The sequence below is a fragment of the Biomphalaria glabrata genome, chromosome 13 (assembly GCF_947242115.1).
Source record: "Biomphalaria glabrata chromosome 13, xgBioGlab47.1, whole genome shotgun sequence".
Lineage (NCBI taxonomy): Eukaryota > Metazoa > Mollusca > Gastropoda > Planorbidae > Biomphalaria > Biomphalaria glabrata.
In genome coordinates, this window is record NC_074723.1 from 7227076 (window position 1) to 7252384 (window position 25309).

Consider the following 25309-nt stretch of genomic DNA (forward strand, 5'->3'; position numbering starts at 1 on the left):
GAAACAAACAGACACACACTCCATAACACCCTTCTGTAGCCATTATGGGTTCGGACATGGGGCTGTAATAATGAAGTCTTCTGTTGGATTATGTTGGTAGGATTAACGTTTAAATATTTGATTCAAATGTGTTTTTTGTTTGCTTCCCCTTGAAGGTTCTCCGGAGAGGATGGTCTCCCATGTCATCTGGAATTAACGAAGCGCGCGGTGAGTGACTTAATTAGATGCATAGTTTATAAAGGTCATCTCGTGCAGGAGCAATAAGATATTCAAGCGAGGAAGGAGGAGGAGTAAGTCAGTGATGCCCGAACCTTTCGATCAAGAAGACATATAATACATCTCCTACATAATGTCACGGGGCGTACAGTCATCGTGCTAACAGAACAGATCCTCTTTGGCTTCAAAATACATTGTGGTTAGAAGTTTCGAAGGGCCGGATTTCACCTGATCAGGTGCCGGATTTGGCCCGCGGACCGTAGTTTGGGCATCACTTTTCTAATGTTTATAAATCTATAGTTTGTCCATCGTGGTTTGATGATGATGATACTTTTGTCATCCAGGGAGATGAGGGCTTTGCACTGGAGTTTTGTGGCTGGTGAGACCTATGTGAGTCCGGAATGTTCGGCAGCATACTGGGCAGGTTATTCCATCTGGAGCTAGTGTCATTGGGCTTGATTTTTTTCTCTGACGCTTTTCTTCTGCCAGCGCCACTTAACAGACAGTATTTTTCTGAGACAGACCATGTTGAAGTAATCCAGATTTTTTTTTTTCTTGTGTGCATGTTTTCTATCTACTGTCCACGTTTCTGAGGCATAGAGGGAGGATGACATCTCGACAGACCCCTACTTTTGTGTTTGTGGTAATACCTCATCTATTCCAAACATTGTTAGACAGTCAGACGTAGGATGCACTGGCCTTGGCGATACGCAAGTCGATTTTGCTTGTCCGAACACAAACTATACGGAGAACTGCCTGATCTGGAAACCACCGCGCGGTTCATCTCAGATATAGGATTACTGATCTGAACCCTCTGACATGTAAAATGAGAACGAAGAAGAAGCTTATCAAATGTTTAGTAAAACCGATACTATGAATGTATAAACAGTTGATATATTACCGAACTGTCAAATTAATTAGCCTCATGTAGTCGTGTACAGAATTCTACTTTTAAATGTCGTAGACCGGTATTTTATGTAAACACAGATCAAGGGCCATAATTCCTTTTCACGGGGCAGTAATAACATCATCGTAAATGTGGTTGAGTAAATATTATGCCCCCCCCCCCCTTTACTATCGCTACCCGCTGTGTTTTACGAGAGTAGAAATTGAGTCCCGCTTGTATTGTGTGTGTGTTGAAATAAAATGGGGAGGGGGGGCAGTGTGGTGTAGATTCTCATCAGGAGTTACCTCTAGTGCTCACAGCCGGGAGAACCATGGTTCATATTTGGAAAGGATAACTCCTGCGTAGATGAAACTTATTTCCTAATTATCACCCCTTGCGGCTTTTTTTTCTTTTTTTTTTCTCTTCTCGTAACTAGTACATCTCCATTATGTCTTTTTCAAAAAAAAAATATCACATTTTTTTTGGCGTATTAAACAAATTGTAGAGATCTCTTCATCTTTTTTTTTAAAATCATTCTTTTTCTCTTTGTCTCTTTTATCAATTTTCTTCTCTCACTCTTTCTCTCCCCCTCCTCACCCCCCTCTGGTTATTCACTCTTCGATGCTCTTTCCTTTGTTTGTATTTCCAGAAACATTTGGAAAATGTCCACTTTCTCTTTCAAATTAACTATAAACACACTTTATCACCACACCAGCCCTATCTACACGCCACGCTAAATTAAAGAATTAATAATAGATATGGAATAATTAATTTTCAGAACAATGCGAGGAAACGCGTCAGTCCACACCCCCCTCCCCTCCCTTCCTCCTGCCAGACGCACAGGATCAAGTGTGAGAGTTGTCGCCCCCTGTTACCCCATAAAGCCTACGTTTATTTACGTTCATCGCAGGTTTTTGTACATTCCCGTGTGGTGAATTTGGCGGGAAGAATTGCTTGTTTAGCAAATGAAACTCAAACATTTGATGTCGGCCCAGATGGGAGTGAATACACGTGTTGATGCCTGTCGACAGAAGGAAAGAAAGTCTCAGGCACATACATATTCACTTACTGTCAGGATTGCTTGGGCGCTAGTCGTTCTAAAGAAATATATCAACAACAGAATATGGCGGCCTGGGCGTGTGGTTTGCGCTCTGGACTGTTGTTCGATGGTCTAGGGTTCGAACCCCACCCTCCGCCAAACCCTGCCATCCTGCGGGAGGTTTGGACTAGGCTATAATAATCTTCAAAAATCAGGATCCAAAACATGTCAAACAATCCAATTTTTTTTTCTCCACGTGTAATACAATGGCTACCTTGTCGTGTGGTAGCCTGGTCGTGTGGTAGCCTGGTCGTGTGGTAGCCTGGTCGTGTGGTAGCCTGGTCGTGTGGTAGCCTGGTCGTGTGGTAGCCTGGTCGTGTGGTAGCCTGGTCGTGTGGTAGCCTGGTCGTGTGGTAGCCTGGTCGTGTGGTAGCCTGGTCGTGTGGTAGCCTGGTCGTGTGGTAGCCTGGTCGTGTGGTAGCCTGGTCGTGTGGTAGCCTGGTCGTGTGGTAGCCCATGTGTTTCATGTGTAACGAGCTCGCTGACACCAGAGCATATCGATTTGGTAGGCTATGGGTCTCGCTTGAGTGCAGACTTGTGACGTGGCAGGTAGCTATTGGTCTCGTCTGACCGCTCATTGCCACGCCACAGATTTGCAGTTAGGCCTACTCTAATGATTGGTTTCGTCTGACCGCTCGTTGCCACGCCACAGATCTGCATTTAGGCCTACTCTAATGATTGGTCTCGTCTGACCGCTCGTTGCCACGCCACAGATCTGCATTTAGGCCTACTCTAATGATTGGTCTCGTCTGACCGCTCGTTGCCACGCCACAGATCTGCATTTAGGCCTACTCTAATGATTGGTCTCGTCTGACCGCTCGTTGCCACGCCACAGATCTGCATTTAGGGCTACTCTAATGATTGGTCTCGTCTGACCGCTCGTTGCCACGCCACAGATCTGCATTTAGGCCTACTCTAATGATTGGTCTCGTCTGACCGCTCGTTGCCACGCCACAGATCTGCAGTTAGGCCTACTCTAATGATTGGTCTCGTCTGACCGCTCGTTGCCACGCCACAGATCTGCAGTTAGGCCTACTCTAATGATTGGTCTCGTCTGACCGCTCGTTGCCACGCCACAGATCTGCAGTTAGGCCTACTCTAATGATTGGTCTCGTCTGACCGCTCGTTGCCACGCCACAGATCTGCAGTTAGGCCTACTCTAATGATTGGTCTCGTCTGACCGCTCGTTGCCACGCCACAGATCTGCAGTTAGGCCTACTCTAATGATTGGTCTCGTCTGACCGCTCGTTGCCACGCCACAGATCTGCAGTTAGGCCTACTCTAATGATTGGTCTCGTCTGACCGCTCGTTGCCACGCCACAGATCTGCAGTTACCGCTCGTTGCCACGCCACAGATCTGCAGTTAGGCCTACTCTAATGATTGGTCTCGTCTGACCGCTCGTTGCCACGCCACAGATCTGCAGTTAGGCCTACTCTAATGATTGGTCTCGTCTGACCGCTCGTTGCCACGCCACAGATCTGCAGTTAGGCCTACTCTAATGATTGGTCTCGTCTGACCGCTCGTTGCCACGCCACAGATCTGCATTTAGGCCTACTCTAATGATTGGTCTCGTCTGACCGCTCGTTGCCACGCCACAGATCTGCAGTTACCGCTCGTTGCCACGCCACAGATCTGCAGTTAGGCCTACTCTAATGATTGGTCTCGTCTGACCGCTCGTTGCCACGCCACAGATCTGCAGTTAGGCCTACTCTAATGATTGGTCTCGTCTGACCGCTCGTTGCCACGCCACAGATCTGCAGTTAGGCCTACTCTAATGATTGGTCTCGTCTGACCGCTCGTTGCCACGCCACAGATCTGCATTTAGGCCTACTCTAATGATTGGTCTCGTCTGACCGCTCGTTGCCACGCCACAGATCTGCAGTTAGGCCTACTCTAATGATTGGTCTCGTCTGACCGCTCGTTGCCACGCCACAGATCTGCAGTTAGGCCTACTCTAATGATTGGTCTCGTCTGACCGCTCGTTGCCACGTCACAGATCTGCAGTTAGGCCTACTCTAATGATTGGTCTCGGTGATATTCTCCGTCTCCCTGCTGGAGATTTGTCTAGGGCGTAAACATCTTCCTATCTAATGGAGCGATCGAAATGTACAAAACTGACTAATAACATATAACAAATAACACATAACATTGTTATAAATAACATGTGTTATAACATATACCAAATAACATATAATATAACATATAACAAATAATATATGTATATTATAACATATAACAAATAATATATATATATATATATATATTATAACATATAACAAATAATATATATATATATATATTATAACATATAACTCACTCTCCATTGATCTCAGACAGACAACATGCTACACCACTTTTAAGAAGAACATTAAGACCTATCTGTTTAAAACTTTTTTAGATTAACTGTCACTCTAGCAATCGTGCATTTTGTTTGTAATGTTGTTACAGCGCCTTGAGCCTACATTTTGTTTGTTAACAGCGCTTTATAAATAAAATTATTATTATTATTATTATATAACAAATAACATATAATATAACAACATATAACAAATAGCATTTAACAAATAACATATAACACCCCCTCAAAGTATCCTACGGATTACTAACAAAGTATATTTGTACATATATATTTACATGTAGTTTCTAACATTGCTTCTCACTTTGTACTCGGCGGTTTCTTAAGAAGAAAAAAAGGGGAGGGGGCGTGCCTTTGAACAAAATAAATGAAAGCCAAAATCCGCCGAACGCCTAATAAATAAAAAAAAACAAAACTTCAAAGTTCAGGGATTTTTTAAAAACCCAACTTCTTCTTGAGTAACGTGAAAGCATTTTGTCTTTGTGTTGACTCACGGAAGCACGGGTACATTTTTTCTTTCTTCTTCTTTGTTTCTCTCTTCCCCCCCCCTCCTCTCTCTCTCCCTCTGTCTCTTTCCCGTCCCTTCCTCTCCGTTCCTCGCAATTTCTCCTCCCTCTTTCTCTATATCTATCCTTTTCCTCTCTATCTCTTTCTCTCTCCTCTTTCTCTTTTTCTTTCACTTTTTCTTTCTTTTATCAATATGTTTCTTTCACAATCATGCTACTCACTTAATTTTGTATTCTATTACAATTTTAACAACTACTCAGTGCACATTTTGTCCCAAGATTCGTGCATACGTTTTGGTTTCACAAAACCTGCCTGGTCGTGCGGTTTGCGCGCTGGACTGTCGTTTGGATTTATCGATGGTCGAGGGTTCATATCCTGCCCGCTCCCATCCCCCGTCATCCTGCGGGAGGTTTGGACTAAGAAGTAAACTGTCTTCAACTCTGAAGGAACATCCGAAACATGTAAAACATTCTATTACCAATGAACTTTTTTTCGACTGAAATTAAAATAAAATACTTTTATAATACTTTAAATAATTCTATTTGTATGCAGGTCTAGTGTAATAAAAAAAAACACATTACCAAACGTGAATTGCCTTTCCTATTCAGATTTGATGTGCGTGTTAAATAATTTAGGATTGTAACCGTTTCTATGTAAATTGTTAGCACATTAGTTATGAGATCCTAATACATTGATCAATGTCTGATACATAAATGTGACAGTCATGGATCTCCAGGATTCGAACCATGAACTCTGTTCCTTAAGCAGCATATTCAGGAACGACTAAATAAGCGTGGGGTGATTTCAGTTCTGAAGATTACCTCCCCCCCCCCCGACCCCCAACACATTGTAAGAGAGGCTTAGATTAAGTAACGCAGTCCAGTATCATTGTCCCGGTAGATTTCCTTTGTCCTCCCCCTCCTCCTAACATTTCCGTGAAACCACCCCTCACCCCTCACCTGTTATTTGTTGTCGGTATGCTTACATAGCACCTTCGTTGCCGACAAAACGGTATCGCATGGAGAGTCTCTCGTTCAGGTCTCTTGGCTCTATTTTTTCCCCCAATAATGAAATTGACATTCGTTTACTCTGTGAGCCACTTGAGTGACGGACAAACGGTGGGGGCGCAGACTAGGCAGTCAAGTTACCTACTCTCTCCACGTTGGCGCCCCCCCCCACCCTCGCCCTCCATTTGGCACCCACTCCCCCCACACACGCATCTCAAGTTCTAGACATAAGACCTTGATTTGTACGTGCTCCGAAATGTGAAGTGCTTGAACTGGGAGAGGGAGGGGGCCAGTGTTACTTGTATTTGCACAAGGCAATAAGATCATATGGAAAAGTGGCCGTTTAACAGCCTAAGGCGCCCAAAACTTGCGGTGCAATGCACTTCAGGCCGTGATTAGGTCAAGGTGGGATTGACAAATATGTTTTGGGTTCCAGATTTAGTTTCATACATACAACTGACTGATGTGACCCTGTCGAGGGCTGTCACCTGTTGCGAACAAATGCGAAGTGTGGTCCAAAAGAGGGACAGGCGTCTTATCTTTGAAGAGCAAGGGAAATAAATGCGAAACGTCTCCACGCTTGTCTTCAGCCATGTGTATAATGCTGGCCAGTAGGGCGCAGGTGGCGTCTTTTTGGTACTCCTGTGGAGCTTCAAAGCAAACGTGCAGAAGATGCCCGCAGGCCGTAGACGTAGCGTGTGTTATTTATATTTGACTTTGTGTAGCTGCAAAATGTCACGACTCAAGAAATCTATTCTATCTTGTTATAACAAAGTCATTGCATTAAATCCAAAAAGTTGTTTTAAAAGACTTAACTTTTACAACTTTTGTTATATAAAAAAAAAGAAATGACATTGTTTTCCCCCAAGACCTTCCAGGCTTTATTGTATATGGGAAGTTTATTAAGAGACTGTGATCTTATCTTATCTTATCTTATAAAAAAAACAGACGTTACTTCAAAACAAGAGATAATTACGATGTCCCTAGGTCAATGTATTCATGCATGTTAACCAATGACTGAAATTCTGGCAAGTCATTATTTTTCTTGGCTGGCCCAAGCAACCCATTCCATGCTCTAATAGCGCTGGGGAAGAAGGAGCATTTGCACAAATTTTTCCTATCATATGGAATGAGGAATGTGCCTTTATCTTTGTGTCTGAGTATTTCATTAGGTTTTGTTTTTGTATTTGAAGATTATGGCTCAGTGTTTTTATGCACGATTGCTACATTGATAACTTGAGGTGTACAATTTTATAGCTAGGTAGAGATAACATCCTCTCAGTTGCTTTTGAGGTATTATATTAAGTTTTTTTTTTTGGATACTTAGCCAGTTTGGGTTATATAATAGTAGGTCTGCCCTAAATTCACACTGACTTTTTGAGACCAAATGTTACCCTAAAACACTGCTGATACTTGCCACCACACTGGAGTGTCGACCCGAGGCTTGTAAAACACAGACAGATGGATGGATGGATGGATAACAATTATAAGCTGAAATTCAATCACTCAAGACATTCTATTGTCACTAGATCTAATTCCTTTTGTTCGTGCATTGCGTTCATTCTACGTGTAACGCATTCTATTCCAAGTTCCTCTTCTTCACAGTATTGCCCTTTTTTTTTATCAACGCCTCTTTGTTTCTATCCGTATGCTACTTTTTTTTTTAAGTGAACCTCTTGTTACGGTCTGCAGTAGTCTTTGATGTAAAAAGTGGGGTCACGCTGACCGGGCCCTACATCCTCCATTGTTATCTTCTGGACAGGCTCAATGGGCGGCCGTCAATCTATGGCCTTTGTTGTTTAATGCAGTCTATTTATGGGGGGAGATTACTCATATCCTTCTTCCAGCCATGTTGTACTGCCGGAGTTATGTTTCCCTGCCTAGACATGGAACAGAGCCTGACTAAATTATTTGTGTTCGATTAGTTTATTAAGTTACGGGAATAAAAAGAAGAAATTTTAACTTCTAAATGTAAATGGTTAGAACAGTTATGAAGCAGTGTCAATGTATGTGCGTGATGTTTTCACGTGTATATAGCCAATGTCTTAGTATTTCATCAAATTCTTTTAACATGGTAATAGGGGTGTGCTTTTGACCTTTGATGACTTGTAGCACCAGACTGCTGGTAGACAACTAAACCGCTGTAGGCTTATTATATCCAAACTTTTTACAACTTGAAACAACTTCTTTGTGAGCCAAGGTAAATTTAACTTTTAGCACAATCTAGACATTCACCTTGACATGAAATGAGGCAACTACAATTTACTACATGTAAGTTTCCCCTTTCAGACCTTGCAATCTATAGGGAAGAGGATGTTAAGGTCATCTGTTTCTTTGGCCAACGGCTTACGAGCAGGGTGTCATGTGGCCAAGCACAACGACCAACCGCATTTACTTTCCCCTAAAAATCCAGTTACTAAAAATCCCAGTCTTCACCAAGGTTCGAACCCAGGATCCAAGGTTCGGAAGCCAAGCGCAGCCACCGCACCCCCCCACAACATGTATTTGCTAACAAAAGTACGAATGATTTTAAATGAACAACAAGGGGGGGGGGGTTGTTCCACATTTCTTCCATGTCACGTGGTAATGTTGTTTTCATAATTTCATTAATGGTCTCCTTCATTTTATTATAATTTGAATATGAAACTAGTCTATACTCTATATCTATGTATCAAGTAATCAAAAGTAGGTTACAATAATTCCCTAATTGATATGATTATTTAGTGGATCTACTTGATCTAGGCTAGTACTAGATCTAGATCTACATCGTATCATAGGAGGACATTTGCCATTATTGTCATGTATAAGACCATAACCACGTTGTCCGTCTGTCTGTCTGTCTGCCTCTCTTTCTCTGAGTGTGAGTTTGTGTGACGTTTTTATGTAAAGGTCAAATCTTCAATGTGTGTTGTTGTTTTTTTCATTTTCCAGTGTCGCTGTTAATCATGTTTTTAAAACATTCCCTGAGTCAATAGTTTATCATGTTTTTAAAACATTTCCTGAGCCAACAGTTAATCATGTTTTTAAAACATTTCCTGAGCCAACAGTTAATCATGTTTTTAAAACATTTCCTGAGCCAACAGTTAATCATGTTTTTAAAACATTTCCTGAGCCAACAGTTAATCATGTTTTTAAAACATTTCCTGAGCCAACAGTTAATCATGTTTTTAAAACATTTCCTGCGCCAACAGTTAATCATGTTATTAAGTAAATTTCTCTCACGCGGGCTACAAGACTGCCAGCGGTTTTAATGTTTCAAAGAATCGATAGTAGACCAGAACGAGCCTGTGAAATTATTTATTCATGTCACAATTTCTACAAACACCGGAACACTTGGCGTTGGAGGCGTGGAGCGTGTGTTTCTTCTGTTTGTTGATGTTGAAAATAATGTTGATGTTGATAATGTTGATGTGTGTAGCTGTAGTTTGTATTATCCCCTGAATTTTTTTAAAAAACTTAGTTGTTAAATGTTCTCTATCCGCTGTGTTGCAAGTCGCATTGATTGTACTCCTATTATATACTGTCTCGTAAGGTTCAGATGAGATATAACGTCCTGGTTCAAATCTTCTGCAGGACTGGACTGCATGCAGACGAGAGGACTGAGTTCTTACTTGGGGCTATCGTGACGTCAGTTCAAAGGGTCATTCGGGCATGCATCTGTCCTGGCCTGATAATGGTTGCTAAATGATTTTGTTTTACTTGACTACAGACTTTGGCATGCTTTTAAAAATGTAAAACACAATTGATATATGTCGCTAGATCCCTCCATCATGGCATTCCTTATGTTACTCCTTCTCTCTCTGATGGTCCCTCCCCACTGGGAGATACTCTGTACATTTTAGGAGGTTTCTACAAGCTATATCGAGTTGAGTCCAACAATCATACAGTTTGCTAAGGACCTTCTAAAGGGTCTTGGCAATGTCTCAAACGGCCAAAGTTAAATATGAAATTTTCCAAGACGGTTAGAAAATACTTTTTCATAGCCAGCCTGCGTCTGGACTATATTCACGCTTTGGCGCTCTTTTTTTTCTTCCCCTGGCTCCTTTGTGTTTAAACTTATTTTTGTTGATTAAAGCTTTAATTAAAACGAGATTTGAAGCTCTCTGGGTGATTCGTTAAGGGACGTAATTGTGTAGTACACGAAGGATTCAATCCCGTTTTATTTTAAATCTTGTTTAAGTAAAAATTAATTACTTTTGACACCCCCACCCCACAGTTCTGAGTTCTCCCTATCATGGATTTAACTGAAATTGATCTCCTTTCTTTAAAATTGATTTGTCTTTTAGCAGTGGAGGCACATCAAAGAAAATTTGATGGTCGCTTTGGAGTACGAAAACGCAAAGAGGTACAACGCTGAAAACTGATTTGCGATAACACAGAACTGATTGGGGTCTTTGGATTTTATGTCATTATGTGCCAGAGTTGAAGACTTATCTCCCAACAAGTTCCGTTGTTTTTAGCAACAAGCGACACATTTATTTTGCGACAAAGATATTAGTGCGTTGACTCTTCATAAAGTTAATTCTTGTATTTAAAACTATTTTCAAATATATTGATGACGGATGGAAAACTTCAGTTGGAAATATATTTCCAGTCTAATCTGTTCTTTTATTTTACTGTAAATAAATATATATTTATTTTTTTTTTCGGATATGCAATTGTTAGATGTTCTCTTACTGATAGTTTTTTTTGACCATTTAAAATCATTTGAGAACCTTCAGGAGGTGCCAGAGAAAGTTGTTGAAATGGTTTACTTGTGTCAGAGTTGAACGACAGGCTGGATCTTCCTGTGGAATGGTAGCAATGTGTCGTGTGGCAGCAATGTGTCGTGTGACAGCAATGTGTCGTGTGACAGCAATGTGTCGTGTGGCAGCAATGTGTCGTGTGGCTGCAATGTGTCGTGTGGCAGAAATGTGTCGTGTGGCAGCAATGTGTCATGTTGCAGGCAATGTGTTATGTTGCAGGCAATGTGTCGTGTGGCAGCAATGTGTCATGTTGCAGGCAATGTGTCGTGTGGCAGCAATGTGTCATGTTGCAGGCAATGTGTCGTGTGGCAGCAATGTGTCGTGTGACAGCAATGTGTCGTGTGGCAGGCAGTGTGTCGTGTGGCAGCAATGTGTCGTGTGGCAGCAATGTGTCGTGTGGCAGGCAGTGTGTCGTGTGGCAGCAATGTGTCGTGTGGCAGCAATGTGTCGTGTGGCAGGCAATGTGTCGTGTGGCAGCAATGTGTCGTGTGGCAGCAATGTGTCGTGTGGCAGCAATGTGTCGTGTGGCAGGCAATGTGTCGTGTGGCAGCAATGTGTCGTGTGGCAGCAATGTGTCGTGTGGCAGCAATGTGTCGTGTGACAGCAATGTGTCGTGTGGCAGGCAGTGTGTCGTGTGGCAGGCAGTGTGTCGTGTGGCAGCAATGTGTCGTGTGGCAGCAATGTGTCGTGTGGCAGGCAGTGTGTCGTGTGAAAGAGGCTTTTAGTCAAGTTGACAGGCAGTGATAAACATATCATGTATAGACAGTTGATGTATTCAAATCTCCCGATGTCTTATGAGCAAACAGACATTAAAGTTGGGCAGACTACGTTTGGACATTCAAAAGTTAGGTTGTTATTTTTAGGTAAAGGAAGCCATTGAACTGGTTTGTATTTCCAGAAGTGGATATTTCAATAGAACCTCATGCCACCCTTTCAGCCCTTACGGACGATGCGGTCTATAGTGCAGATGTAAAGGTAATATGTGACACCATTGTTAACGACCAATCATTTGTAAGCCTCCATGCACTAAGGCTCCGTGCGGGGATTAATCACTTATAGCACGGTCCAGGTATCTGGCAGTTTTCTGTAGGATCTGCCTGTCTCCCTCGCATGCATCAGTTCTATCTATTACAAGACTAGTCGTATCGTCAATTGTGTTTCTGAACACCCTGCAATCGTAGAGGATGTGTTCTACTGCCCTGTCCTCTCTTCTGTGCGGCAGTGTCGACATCTGGAATCGTGATTCCCTTGAATCCTAGCAAATTAGGCTCCTGTCGGTCTAACGACCAACCGGGCAACCAGAACTCACTGGGAATGGCCAGGCACCGCGCCTCCCATATAATTTAATACAAACACTATGACATTCACCATATACATTTGTTACAATAATCGCACTAGAAATGAAAACCTTGGTGAAACACTGTTTGGGTGCACTAAGTCTGAAGTGTTTCTGTTTTCTTCGTTACACTACGGTTAAGTAGGGATCAGCTGTTTCCTGTCCACTCAATGGTTTGTTTCCTCGATTTAGTTCTAGATCTATAGCTTTCACTTTTTAAGAGCGCCCCATTAGGCATCACTATAGGGTGTGTCATGTAACTCTCGTGAGTGGGAGGATGGTGGCGCTCCTGACCTTCGGAGTATCCACTAAGAGTTTAAGAGGCCAGATCTTGATATTTTATCCAGGTATTAAGATGTCAAGATGACTTAGCATTATCTCCAGGAGCTTGGTCCACTTGACCCCGAGTGATCTCCCCTGGGAGCTCTCATCGTATTGTGTTGTCTGCCTGACAGCCGGAAGTCCAGTTGGGGCGTCGGCCAGGGACTGCTTCTCAAAGTGTGGGTCAGGTGTACTTTAAGTATCAGTGCCCTGTCGTGAATATTGTCAGGGCACCTCCACCCATGACCTCTCTTTCTTTCTAAATATGGTGGAAAATTCTAGAACATCATTATTAATTACCATTTCACTAGCTTATTTTCCTGTAATCATCCTGTCATTTGTATTTTTACTCTGCTTATATCCACTCCGTCTGTCTGTCTGGTCATTAGTTTGTTGGGTACAAAATTTCAAACTAACAACAGAGTAATAAAAACTACAAATAAATATGAACTTGAAGGGCTGAAAAAAAAGCCTTCTTCGTCGCGGTGGTTGAGTGGTAAAGCACTTGGCTTCCGAACCAAGGGTTTCGGGTTCAAATCATGATAAAAACTGGGATTTTTAATTTAGGATCTTTTGGGCCGTTGGTCGTTAAAAATGGGAGTATCGGATCTTTTGGGCACCTCTTAGTCCAGCCAGCTCTACTGGGTACCTGGGGAAGTAAAGTAAAGGTCGTTGGTCGTGGTGCTGCTCACACGACGCCTTAGTTAACCGTGGGCCACAGAAACAGATGACACCTTCTGACCTATAGTTCGCAAGGTCTGCAAAGGAAACGTTTGCATTACTTTTAAGATATCTTGTAAAAATGGTTTTAGATGTTAGGGTTAAGGTTTGTCGCAGTGTTCTGCTACCGTACTCATCACTACCTAGCCAGAAGAACTTCACCACAGTGCTCGTGTGAATGGAGCAGGTGTATCGGTGCCACCGCCCGCACGGGGATCGCCCCGGTCTCCTGACCACCAAAAGCAAACATATTGCTCCCTGTGATCTGGTATCCCTGGTATGGAGGAGGAAGGAACATGGCGGGCGGGAGAGCCTTGGCTCCGATTGGGCTGTACAATGGGGTACAGGAATGTTGAGGTTTCCGATGCGCCCCACCCCCCACCACCTCCCTTATGTTCCGTTGTTATTTGTACCCCTGAGGTGTACAGAAACATTGGCAGGATTCAAAGTCAAAGGGTCGTGGTCCACCAGACGTTAATATGTTCATGAATACAATAACTGCGAGAATGCCAGAAAATATTACCAGAATAACTGACCAGCGGCCATTCGTGAAAAACAAAAACGAATGCGACATAAGTCAGTATTTTGAACCGCTCCTTATCGACCAATAGTTTCGCTTTCCAATTTAAAAAGTCCAAGGAAATGATAGCAATATATTGTTTTTATTGATTTCTTTTTGGTTTAAATGCGAATGCATAGGATTCGATTGTTTTCAGAATGCCTGCAAAGTCATGACACGGTCTCGATGATCCTGAGTTCATACCCAGCTTTCAACCCCCCCCCCCCTTTTCCCCCGGGTCGTCCTGCGGAAGATTTGAACTAGGAAGTAGATTAGCTTTCACTCTCAAGGAATATCCGAAACATGCAAAATTTTTGAGTAACATTGTTACAAAGGAACCAAATCAAAATAAATGTAACGAAGAGTTTTTTTTTCTTCTACACAGTGTGATAAATGATAATGGCTTGGCTTCAAGTCCGAAGATCATAGAAGAGTTAAGTATATCTCGTGGCTAAGCGGACCTATCACTGACCTACATATTTTGCCAATCTCATTGCATACAAAGCCATTGTCTCACTAAGACTTGAACCTCCGTATCGACAAATGAGCAATCAATGACATTCATTTCACTATTTCATCCACACTTTATATCTGTTATTGTAGTCAAGTAGATAGTCAAGGCAGACAGTTGTAGTCAAGTAGATAGTCAAGGCAGACAGTTGTAGTCAAGTAGATAGTCAAGGCAGACAGTTGTAGTCAAACTAAATTTTCGTTTGTAGGGACCAATAAAATCGTCTTATCTTATCTTGTCTTATCTTTGGTAAACATTGCAAACTTAATTTTAATGTATTATATTAAAGGGGCTTCGTAAACCTCTGGTATTTAAGATGTCTTCTGACTAGTTAGTGTTAATGGTCTAGCTGGTAACCTCTCCCATCCCTTTCTTCTCTTTATTCAAAGGTTGTGAAAGTGATGGTCATTGTTCACCCTCAAAGAAAAGCTCAGAACTCACTTGAGAAAATTAAAATCAATAAAAGATGACAATCGTCAAGCCCCGGTGGCTCTAGCGGTCAACTGACCTTTTTTCTTTGTCTCCGAGCGTTGTCTCTCTTTGGACTAAACGGACACCGTTAGGCGGCGCTTAGATCGCTTTCATCTTCTTTGGAGGGGTCACAGTGTTGACAGTCTCAGCAGTTCGAAATCTTTGGAATGTTTTGTCTGATAGTGAGGTGCCACTTGGCTTGGTCAATGAAAGGGTAATTGGTTAATTTTAGCCATTAATGACGTCAAAGAAAAATTTAATGTAAGCGCTTCTGGGAGGGAGGTGTAATGTTAATGGTAGTCTGTTATACAACCAGCCTCCCAAATAAATAAATAAATAAAAACTCTTTCTAAACATCAGTCCATCAAAAAAATATTTATCTATCTCTCTCTCTCTATCTATCTATCTATCTATCTCTCTATCTATCTATCTATCTATCTATCTATCTATCTATCTATCTATCTATCTATCTATCTATCTATCTATCTATCTATCTATCTCTATCTATCTATCTATCTATCTATCTATCTATCTATCTATCTATCTATCTATCTATCTATCTATCTATCTATCTATCTATCTATCTATCTGTCTGTCTGTCTGTCTGTCTGTCTGTCTATCTATCTATCGTCTGTTCACCCATCCAACCACTTACCACCCATTCATCCATCCATCTATTCATCCATCTAACCATCCATTCACCAATCCAACCATCCATGTATCTATCCATCCGGATGTCTGTATGTTGCAGACAGTTTGTCGGTTATAAAAGCCAAACCCGCTAAGTTTCCACGAATACCACACTTTCACGCAATGTTTCCCGAAGTAGCGCGAGATTATTTCTATTTTCGTCCAACAGTTTCACGTATCTGATGGCATTCTCTGCCAGGCAACATTCTAGCTAACAATGTTTCTATCAGATTGTAATCTTATCTGGCAACACGCAAACTGGAAGAAAACATTGCCTGATTTACTGTTTTATTGTCACGTGACCGGCATGGCGGTGCAAGGAAAAGTAAAATAATAATGTTTGTTTGTTTTAAACATACGGGTTAGTGAGTGTTTAAGATTGTGCGTACGTGCGAGTGTGTGAAAGATGGTGTTTTGTAATACACCCATTTTTTTTTTACCATGCCGTTGATGCGAAACACTTTTATAAATGGATCTAAATTAGGTGTTAATTTTTTTCAATGTTGGATGCTTTATTATTTCTGAAAACCAGGAAAAACTTTTTTTTTTCATTCGTCCCGAATGCACTTATCAAATGTAATTAGTTTAATTAAAATTTTAATGAAATTAATTGAGATGAAAATAATTAAACTGGCTTTAATTAATTGAGTTGAAATTTTGTTTCCGACATAAAAAAAAAAAAGAAAGAGGCAATCTTGATGTCCACCAAAATGAGCAAATTAATTTAATTTGAAACAGAAATAGAAGAGAATGATAGAAGTAGGAGAACTCCGTAGTTAATTAATCACAGTAATCTTCCCTTTGTTTACTTTATGATTTTAGATCCGATTTACATTCTAAAGATTTTAAATATATCTTTGAGCAATGACAAACAGTAAGAGAGAAAAAAGATAAAGCGATGTTGAGTAATGTGGTAGCAAAAGTATAGAACCTTAAAAACTGTTTTAAAAAAATGACAAGAAAAAAAAAAGATGTTAAAATAAGTAAACAAAATAAAGTGTCCTTGGCGCTTTATTGAAAAAGGATAAATTAATTAATAAATATTACTTGATAAGCCGAATATCTTCGAAATCTAATTCTCCAGGTTTAAAAAGTTATCAAAAATTAGTATCCAAATATGCCTTCAAAATGTGTTTATCTTATCAGTACTTACATTGTCAAGAACAGTTTCAAGAACTTCATATCAGCTCTTGATGGCGCTACGTCTAGGTCTCTAGGAGGATTCCTGCTACTGCTAGTTTACTAATGCTAATGTGTACAGCTCATATTAAGGATGACTATGAATGAATGAATACAACAATCAATAATGATATAAATTATGATCTCCGGTCACAAACTGCTTTTATTTTTACCCAACTTTATGCGGATGCCAATTTCGGGGGCATCTCTATCTAGGCTTTCTGTCATTTCTTGTGTGCCTTTATTTTTAGACCCGAGTAGTGCAACGTCGTCGGCGAAGTCCAAGTTCGTCATTCGGGTTTGTTCACGCCATGGAATACCAAAGGCAGTCTGGTTCATTGCTCTCCTCATTATGTAGTCCATGGCTAGGAGGAAAAGGAAGGGAGATAAGATGCGTGAAGTTTAATAGGACAGTATGATATGTAAAATGAAGTTAGTAATAATAATATTATTGAGTGTTCTATTTAAAGCACGAGATTCCAGAACTAGAATTTAGTCGTCACAGAGACATTGATACTTGGCAACAGGTCACAATGGACTCTTTCTTTCCCTCTCTCTCTCTCTCTCTCTCTCTCTGTCTGTCTGTCTGTCTCTCTCTCTCTCTTGATCCTGGAGCCCAACGGTTACACCGTATAGACCTACGTCTCTGGCCGTCACCTATATTAAACATAGCACTAATAGTCAAGTATGTAAATTAAAGGCTTAAATAATTACTTCCTAACATGTATAGATGAATAGTAAATAATATAACCTTACCCCGTGCTCTTAAGAATGTGCTCTCATAGTGCTGACTCTAATCAGTCACAAAAACAACTGTTACCTGACTTCTACTATCGATCACTAAGCTTTTTCATCACATATCCTTGGGCTCAAGCCCTCTTTGCCTCTTTAGGGGTTTTCTGATTTATTTTTTTTTTGGGTGTGTGTGTGTGTGGGGGGGGGGGGTTTCAGTCAATTTTTTTTTTACATTTTATAATACATACTTATATTAAAATGAATTAAATAACAGTATAAACAGGATTAATTTATACATAAAATCAATGTTTAGTAAATTGTTTAGATAATTTAAACTACTTAAGTCTTGGTCCATCTCGTGAAGGCTGGTCTCTGATCTTGTGTGTCTGACGATTTACTGGAAATCTTGTGTTACAGCTCTAATATGATTAATAGTTTACGGTTGGCCGTGCTAATGTCTTCTCTTTAGCTCGAACTGCTTCTGTCTTTAGAGTCCCTAAAGCTATGCCTGATTCATTCTCCAATTCTCGTGTTATCACCCAGACTGCTATCATAACATTTTCCCCCTAGATAAACCTAAAGCTCTGCTGCATGTCCCAACAGTAACCCTGTGCCTCATTGTCTGCAGCTCGATCTGTTAGAGGTCGTACTAACTTACTTAAGCCAATAAAATAACAAGTATTCAGCCATACATATGTGACATACAGGAAGTTCCAATTGTGAAAAAAACAAAAAACCATCATCAGTAATCATTGCTGGTCCTGTTAAAACTTCAAAAAGAAACTGTCCCAGACTTGACCTCAATTTTGGCTATATATATAAAACAATACACCCTCCATGTTTTTTTTTGGCACACAAATAAAGTGTTGTTAGCTTACGTAATGAAGTCACTTTTTGTTGTTGTTGCCAAGTTTAAATCGACTCATTGAGTCCGAGTTTCAAAATGTCACAACGTTTCCCTTGTCAAAATTTGGACATACACTCGCATGCACACAGACACACACACACACACAGACACACATTCAGACACACGTACGGACACTGAATTGTGGTGTCAACCTGTCCTAGTGATGTCCCATTACTCAACAATGACTTCGTTTTTTTTTACCTTTCCGAATACAATTTATAACAAAAATAAAAAGGGGGATAACAATGAAATATTTTATCATAAAAATGGTAAAAACCTAGATCTAGGTAGATCTATTCAACAATCGCGATGTCAGCTATAAATCTTGTTCTCTCTATATTCAATTCTCTCTATATTCAATTCTCTCTATATTCAATTCTCTCTATATTCAATTCTCTCTATATTCAATGAATTTTGGAAGACAGCTATAGAAAGGGGGGAGGGGGGACGTATTTGTTCTTTGATTACATTTTATAACGTTGGAAAGAGTGAATGTTTACATGGTCGTTTTTTCAAATGTATAAAAAAAAATGTTCCCTCAGTTCTCAAGGGGACTAATTCAACCTATACCACCACATCTGCCAAGTACGATTTCTTTCCCTTGTTCAAGATATCAGACAAAATAATTCATTACCAATAGTTAATTAACTTTTTTTTTAAAAATTATTATTGATTCTTGTTTTGTCAGGTAAAAGAAATAATTGTGCAAAATTTCAGCCTTATCCGAGATTGGGTTTGGGAGAGATAACGTGTTCAAACTTTTTTACCAGACAGACAAACTGAGTGAGTTGATATTAAGTTTTGTAAAATTGTCTCTTTGTAATGTTCTCCCCCTGCCCGCCCAAACTTTTTTTTTAAAGTCTACATTTGTTGGTTGATGTCTAACAGATGGCGCCCTGGAGATGCATTTTGTTTGTTTGTTTGTTAGAAGAAAACAAAGATAAAAAAATAAATAAATATATAGCCACATAACATCAGCACGCATGATAAAAGTACATCAGGCAACTTGATATATCAAACCAGCGTACTTTCTGTCAGCGTTACTCCCACCAATGTTGTTTCTTCAGGCTTTTAAAATGTCCGATTAAAGTAGACTAACTGGACAGGGCCATCCGTTAACAGTACCGATGCCCCTAGAATTAAGAAATGACGAAATGGTCAACGACTTGGATAGTACCGATGTGCCAAATAACCATCACAATTGCTGGCTCTCTATCTGGAACTGAAATATCAAAACAATTTTTTTTGTTTCTTTAAATCTAAGTTAAATTCATTTTTTTAACTTATTTTTTAACGTGTTCCTTTATTACCTAGTTACTTTGTTACTGTATTACTTTGTTACTTTATAGTCCGTGTGTTTCGGATTTTCCCAGAAGTTACTAGTTACCGGTACCATTTCCGCCAAATACACTGACACTGACCTCACTTCTCACGGCCATAGAAACACCTGTCGCTACGCCCATGGAATTTGCTCACATTTCACCGGGGGTATCATTGGGTGACAAGATGAAAGTTCTATAAATAAATCACTCGCCCCACCTTCCAGTGTACACCTGCCTTCTGCCGCCTTCTTTCAAATTGAAAGATGCTACAGTTCAACCGTTAGCCACAGGCAATGCCTTCAGACCAGTTTTAAAGACTCAGATGTGTTCCATACAATTCTATTGTTCCCCCTTAAAATAATTGTTTATTTGTTTTCTAACTGTACACGTCTCGTTCGCCTAATTAGCATTAACATTTATCTCAATTTAAAATTATTTTTTTTTAAAGAAAAAAAAAAACGAAATCGAATTAGATTGTGGAAAAAAACTTTATAAACTGGTAAAGTATCACCCTTGTCCTTGTCTTTTAAACATAAAGTTTAGCAAATTATAAGACGGGGCTCGGTGGCTGAGTGGTTAAGCGCTTTGCTTCGTAACCTGGGGTCCTGGGTTCGAATCTCGGTTAATTTTGGTATTTTTAGGGAGCCCCTGGGTAACTGACATAAGTTGGGGAAAAGTAAAGGCGGTTGGTCGTTTTGCTGGCCACATGACACTCTGCTCGTTAACCATTAGCCGAAGAAACGCATTACCATCATCTGCCCTAGAGATTGCAAGGTCTGAAAGGGGAACTTTAAAAATTAGAAGACTAAGTCAATGCAATCAATCACTGATGTATTATGTATTATGGAGAAAAAAAAACACTTTTTCGTCAACACGCAGAAATGTTAAGATCCATTGGTTTTTTTTACTCACTTTTGGGGTTTTATTGAACTGATGAACATTACGGCAAACGATGTGTGCATCTTTAACAAAAAAATACAATCTTCTTTCAGACGTTTGGTTGTGAGAACTGTTTTATTTCCAGAAGTGTTTAGGCTACAGTTTGCATCTGTCTTTTCATCTGATGGTTTTGCTTCTTGCACCGACAGGAAACAGGAATTTACATTAACATTGTGTGCCACAACAGCAAGCTTCAAAGCTTCATCCCTCCCTGCAGACCAAACACTGACCAGCTCCGTCAGTTTCTACTCCTGATCAGTGGACTCAAAGAAAACCAAAGGCAAACGAAAAATATTTGAAAATTACACAAAACTTGTATACAGCAGGCGTCTAATCTAGTGCATCTAACAAAAAAAAAAACATAAACGTTTTAACCTCCCTTTGTTTTAATGAAACAACATTGTTTCTAAATATCTATTTAGTCTTTCTTTATGACTTACTGTTGATCAAAGTACATTTAAAAAATGAAACGAATGTCAATCAGACAGCCAATTTAACCCTGATCCTAGAGTTTAAAATTAAAGCAAAAAGAAAGTGTACAATATAAACAATTAATAGGAAACTAAAGTGGCTTGTCATAAAACAAATGTCTTCCCCACCCCCACCCCATCTACCCGTCCACTTTTTTTCGATATGTAAACATTGCCTTCATTTGCGATTTATCAAGTAAGTAAGTCTGTCTCTGTCTCTTTATTTCTCTCTCCTCTCTCTCTCTCTCTCTCTCTCTCTCATACACACACACACATTGTGTAGATAGCCCTTGGTCATCTCTTTGTGGTCTCATCAAAAGTGACAGTTTTGTCAACGGGGGAAAAAAAAACTACCTCTCGTCTTTCCACTTGGGTGAGTTTGGAGGCAGGTGAAGGAGTATTGACCTTCACCTTAGCATGCACCTTTTCTCTTCCCTCCTCCTGACTAATCAAGCTGACCAGGTATATTTGCTCCCACTGGACGTCTGAGATCTGGACATGTTCCCTCTTGTCCTTCCGCATGTATAGATTGAGAAACAGGCTTGGATGGATTCTTTTGATTGTTTTAATGAACAGTTCCCAGTTCTGTACAGTCTTCTATTGTATGTTATCGACTTATCTCCCGTGTGGGCCATAGAAGAACATCTAATTATGTTAGTTATTGCCCTTGTTTATACATGCCTACCGGCCACTGGAGTGTATTGTTTGGTTTACAATACAATTTAATCTGGCTTGACAATTCTTTCATTGTCCGCGTGCTGGATGATTAGTTTTTTAACATCGGGCGGGTATTGTCTCGTGTAGAATGGTGTGCAGACTTTGTCTGATTCACGACACATGGGACACTACTGCTGCTTAGTGCGAGGACGCTTCCTTATAGACATCTTGACAGTTATGCAAATTCAGACTTTTGACGTCACATCAAACTACTCAGGATTGAAACGTGAGACAGCACGTACTGTTTGGCAGTGAAGCCTGTTTATGGACTCATACAGCCTGGGAGTAATGCCTATCTATAGACTGGTTAAATGGGGTGTTTCTTTATAGACTGACAGTGATGCCTATCTATAGAATGGTTGAATGGGGTGTTTCTTTATAGACTGGCAGTGATGCCTATTTATAGACTGGTTGAATGGGGCGTTTCTTTATAGACTGGCAGTGATGCCTATTTATAGACTGGTTGAATGGGGTGTTTCTTTATAGACTGGCAGTGATGCCTATTTATAGACTGGTTGAATGGGGTGTTTCTTTATAGACTGGTTGAATGTGGCGTTTCTTTATAGACTGGCGTTGATGCTTATCTATAGACTGGTTGAATGATGCGTTTCTTCATAGATTGGCAGTGATGCATATTTATATATTGGTTAAATGGGGTGTTTCTTCATAGATTGGCATTGATGCTTATCTATAGACTGGTTGAATGGGGCGTTTCTTTATAGACAGGCAGTGATGCCTATTTATAGACTGGTTGAATGGGGCGTGTCTTTATAGACTGGCAGTGGTGCTTATCTATAGACTGGTTGAATAGGGCGTTTCTTTATAGACTGGATTTGATGCTTATCTTTGGACTGGTTGAATGGGGCGTTTCTTTATAGACTGGCATTGATGCTTATCTATAGACTGGTTGAATGGGGCGTTTCTTTATAGACTGATAGTGATGCCTATTTTTAGACTGGTTGACATTGACGTTTCGTAATAGACTGGTTGAATGGCGCGTTTTCTTTATAGTAGTATTTTTCTAAACATCTTAAAGTTTTTGGTCAGAATTGTGGCGACTCGATCGTATCCGAAAGTCGTCTTAGCGATCAGGACCACCAAAGTTCTCCCTGCCCTTCTACAGTGACTGTCAACCGATGTTTTTCCTTTGTTGACTGGAAAAGAGAGAGAAAAAAAACTGTCTGTGTCGCGCGTGACCAAGTTTAAGTCTATTGTGTTGTCACAGTCGGGTAAACAGGTGAAACTGCTGGCGGTCACCCATCAAGTGGTCGTCTCGGCATCCCTCCATCCATTGGTCACGTTCAGTGGCTCAAATTTGCTTCCTCCTTTGTCCTGGTGAACAACTTCCGGGGGGGGGGGGCGAAACCCCGATACAAAGAGAGACCTTGGTTGTTCCCCGGGGGACAGTTGTATCTAACGGGAGGCCACAGGATAGTTCGCAGATCAAGTGAACCTGTTTTATAAGAGAACAAACTTTAGCACTTGTGCAGGTCACACGCGCAGAGCTAGTGACTGCCATATTGAAACTGCCCGTTCTACAGTATGGTAGAGTACACCATTTGTTGGTGAACACATTTTGTACAACATGCAAGTACAACTTATCGTGTTTTTTTTTTGTTTTTTTTTTACTAGTAAATAAAAAACAAAAGGCCAAAATAAATGCCACATTTATCTGCGTTGTGTGTGAACGAATATGTAGGTCACAGCTGGGGCTGCGTCGTCACTGGGAATACTGCATTCCTCATTAATCTTCGGGGTCGAAAACAAGCCTTATTATTATGTGAGCGAAAATGTTTCGAATTAAGTCTTTACAGACACTTGAAAAATAACATAGCTACGTAACAAGGGCAAATACTTTTCTGACTTTCACTTTTGTTTTTAAAGAAAGACAACTTGTGTTTTGGTCAGTAGACAATAAACTGTGTCATAATAGACTGAACAGCGTCAAAAAAAAAAACAACGAATGTAGGCTTGATATCATGCATCATGTCACACTTGCTATCTCTTCAATCTTGACTTACTGTATATTGACATGCTAAATATTTAAAAAAAAATCTTTAAAAAAAAACAACATTCGTTCCTTAACTATGGAGACTTTCTTTAAACTTGAATTACACAATATATAACAGACTATGAATAAGTATAGCCTACATAAACATAACCAATCAAAAGAGCTTTAACTCTTTCTCTCCCCTAGTATTTTTCCACGTTTCGAAGGAATTCTTCATTTTGTTCATTACTATTTCACTACCATGTTATGATTAAGCTTCAATAGCTTTGTTGTTTGTTATCAGAAAATGTTGTATTTGGTATAGAATTAAAGGGAAATGCATGCTCTTTTTATATAACACAAGGTCAAGTTTATAAAATTAAACATTAATTTAATTTAATGAGGTCAAATCAATGATGGTATCGTCGATTAGGAGAGAAAGAGTTAAACAAATGTATCAATTGGGGGGGGGGGGGGCTGAGTGGTACAGCGCGTGGCTTCATAACCGAATCGCGTGACTTCCCAAACAAAAATCTCGGTTGGAATCCCCTGTGAAAAAACTGGCTTTTAGGACGCCCATGTGTCCCTTGAGTCCACCCAACTCTAATGAGTTCCTGACGACTGGTCATCGTCGTTCTGACATGCATGTAACGAACGGCTAAAAGAACGTGGATATGACTTGACCTCTGCGTCTTTAGTATGCACCATTGGCAGAAGCTATAAGGGGCCGGATATTACGCATCGCGTGCCGAATATGACCCGCGGGTCGTAGTTTGGGCATTACTGCTTTCACGTGTTTTGCTTACAAAAATACATTTTTACTTATCAATATCATAAGTGGCTACTGGGAATAAAATGAAATATATCTGTATTTGCAAAGAAACCTGGCAATGTAAACGGGCGGTAGCTTAGACAACTCGCACCGGCGTTTAAATATAGATCTAGATGTTGAAGCCAACAGTTCTTCATACACTGCCAATACATAAAAAAAAGTTTAACATTTTTGCATTTCGTTAATTTTTTACACACACACACAAAGATTTTTTAAAAAATATTTTTTAAGTTTGCTGCCAACTGGAAGTTTGCATTGCTAAAAATAGACGTCGACTGCAGCCAAGTGTAGACCTTATAGTAAAGTTTTCGTTTGTATTTAGAAATCGAACAGCAATCGCTCACTAGTATTTAGAATCTGTTATCTATCTATTATCCAAAGTTGTATTTAGAATCTCTATAGAATCTGTATGCTATCATCACACAAGTATTTAGAATCTCTATAATGAATGGTATGGCAGCTAGCAACACACTAGAAGTGGTCTCTGAAAATCTTCCTTTTTTATTTACTTTATTTTATGCATGTACCCCGGTACCTTTTTTTGTGATAGATGTGCTGAACAAAAATTGTTAAATAAACGTGGGGAGAGATACAGCTCAATACAAAAGAAATGATTAGTTGTGAACATGTTGACTGTATGGCCACTTTGTGATGCTGCTTTCTACACGATTCTAGCGGTTAAATCAATTTGGTTGATTTGATTTGTTGATGAGGCACATCGGCACAATTTAGGCCATGTCGTGCCTGCAGTCCCTTAAGGACTACTCTCTCTCTAAACAACAAGGGCCAGATT

The 25309-nt window shown here is 40.2% G+C and overlaps 1 protein-coding gene across 2 annotated transcripts in view; it reads left to right on the forward strand.

Annotated features, from left to right (window-relative positions):
* Positions 1 to 25309, forward strand: part of LOC106071274 (D-glucuronyl C5-epimerase B-like) — a 65580-nt gene that overhangs the window by 15598 nt on the left and 24673 nt on the right. Inside the window, exon 2 of one of the 2 annotated variants that reach the window (XM_056007581.1) lies at positions 156 to 207. The exons of the other annotated variant lie outside the window; for it this stretch is intronic. The gene's annotated coding sequence lies outside the window, so the exon portion shown is untranslated. The remainder of the gene's footprint in view (positions 1 to 155; positions 208 to 25309) is intronic. 2 annotated transcript variants of the gene reach the window in all.